Genomic DNA, 2,214 nt, shown 5'->3' with positions numbered 1-2,214 from the left:
CTGGATCTTTTGTGTGATAACACATTTTAGTGCAGCTCACGAGCTAAACAAGCTGGCTCTAGCAAACCAGCCGAGCCAAGCCGGCTTTTGTGCTCGCTTAGATAATGAGCCGAGCTAGCTTGTTATACAAACTCAACCGAGCTGAGCTGGCTTGTTATCCTGCCCTATTCATGAGCTCTTTTACGAGGTAATTTTAGCACATGAGCCCAGTATGTTGAAATTGACTACCAATGGAAAAATTCTGGTTCACTCTTTCTATCTAGCTCTAAAAATGCCATGCAAGTTAAGGCACTTACCTGAGGGGATGTGAATGCTTAGTGTAAGATTGTTTCTTGACAAAATATATGTTTCTGAAAATAAACTTAAGGCTAAACACTTTTAATAGTCTAGCTAAATTAAATGGACACTCTTATCATAAAAGAAGCCATGCAAGAGCTACCGAGAATGGGAAGATTGTAGCCTTACTTCAGTTTGCTCACCCATGCTTCTGCACCAAATGTCGAGCATATCACATCCAGCTGACAAGAATGAAACATTTGGTTCAGTACTAAGAAACTACAGCATTCAGATAAATATGGCTGCACAGGGGATACAAGCTCTAATATTCTTGCTGAAATAAATCACTGAGACACATTGTCACAAGTAGTACTTGCTACTCACCTGGCCTTGGTACACACTGTCACGTTCACACCGCGCGAGAGCAGCTCATCAACCTACATCATATTTGGATGTATCAAACAGACAAACACTACTATCCTTCATCACATTCAACAATAAATTGGACATTCATCCCATGGGTAGATCCATTTGTGGGCTTGCCTCGTCGATTGCTGGCTTCATAAGGTCGTTAACCAGCCCATTATTGTATACTTCAATGGACGCCTCTTGCCAACTGCAGTTTAATTTCAATTGGAGCACCTCCGGAAGGATTAGTTAGAGAGCAAAGAAATATATCGAGATACATATACTGAGACATTACCACGAGACCCTTGGGGACCATCTTGACCTTATGATTAAGAGCCAGTCCAGGCTCCTGGTTTCTTCTTGGTGATGTTGAGTATGCGTAAAAGTTGCCGATTGTCAACACTGGGTTCATGCCAGTGTCAAGCAAGAAGTTGTCTATACTCTGCATAAAAATAGAACAGCAGAAAAACTCTAGCCTGATCAAGCAGGTTCATTTATCAGGGTAAGTTGACACACCTACTGTTATCGGCATAAATTAACAGGCTTAATTTATGGACCGAAAGCAAGTTGGGCTTAAAGCAGAAGATTAAGAAGGCTTGTAAATCGGCTCCTGCGTGAGCATTTGGGCTACATGGGCCATGTATCTTTAGATTTAGTTCAAGATTAGAGATAGAGTCCGATCGGGACAAGATTAGTTTAGATTGTTTCCCAAGTCTCCGGACTATAAATATGTACCTTATGTTATTCATGAAGAAGAACGTTATCACGTCTCACAAACAACTCTCGGCGCATCGCCACCCCTAATCTTAGGGTTTCATCCAAGTAAGCGTCATGCTGCCCTGATCGCGTCTTGCGATCAGGACAGCATTGTTCTTGCTTTTACCTCGGTATTACTCGTACTGAAGCATTTTTTATGGCAAATAATGCTAGTTATCTTGATGTTCGTAGTATGGGTTTTAGTAGAATTCATCATGCTTTCATTGCCTACCATCTACGAATATCATGTTGTCTTTGTGCAGTCACGTTTCAATCTTATGCTAGTTCCTGTCGCAGAGAATTAGTTGCACGGAGACAACACCCTGCTTCTTTTATATCTAATAGATCCAATCTGTTACGGTTTGCTCTTGTACATAAGAGTTGGTGCAATATCTGCTAGGTTAGGTCTTGCAAACAGGTTGGACGATCCGGTGATGTAGTAGATGCTTTATCTTAGCCTTGATAGGGATTGTTCCGGGAATCGGCTCTTGCTAGTTCTTAGGCCTCTGTTTTGGTTATGGTTTAGTTATCTGTTATGTTCATTAGGCCCAGTCACGTGTAGGATGTTCCGATCTAACAGTGAAGCTTTTACCGTCGTGGATTAGATTAGTTAGATTTAATTGAAGCAGCTTTACAGTTATTTGCTTTATTTATCAATATCCAGATACGAACAGATCCAATCTGACACCGGGACTCGATCGGCTCTTTAAAGCCGATGCAAGAGTCGTCCCGGGGAGCCGACCACGGCTCGGACTTATGTTTCCACGTGTTTGT

At 41.9% G+C, this 2,214-nt stretch overlaps 1 long non-coding RNA gene across 1 annotated transcript; it reads right to left on the bottom strand.

Moving 5' to 3' along the window:
- Positions 1-319: 319 nt before the first annotated feature.
- LOC120639588 lies at positions 320-1,121 on the bottom strand. The gene is made up of 3 exons (XR_005661503.1): positions 980-1,121; positions 661-892; positions 320-518 (listed from the first exon to the last, which is right to left on the bottom strand). It is a non-coding gene; the product is annotated as an uncharacterized LOC120639588 (long non-coding RNA).
- Between the last annotated feature and the right edge of the window lie 1,093 nt (positions 1,122-2,214).

This window comes from Panicum virgatum, chromosome 7K, assembly GCF_016808335.1.
Source record: "Panicum virgatum strain AP13 chromosome 7K, P.virgatum_v5, whole genome shotgun sequence".
NCBI lineage: Eukaryota > Viridiplantae > Streptophyta > Magnoliopsida > Poales > Poaceae > Panicum > Panicum virgatum.
This window is presented reverse-complemented; position numbering and strand designations above follow the sequence as displayed.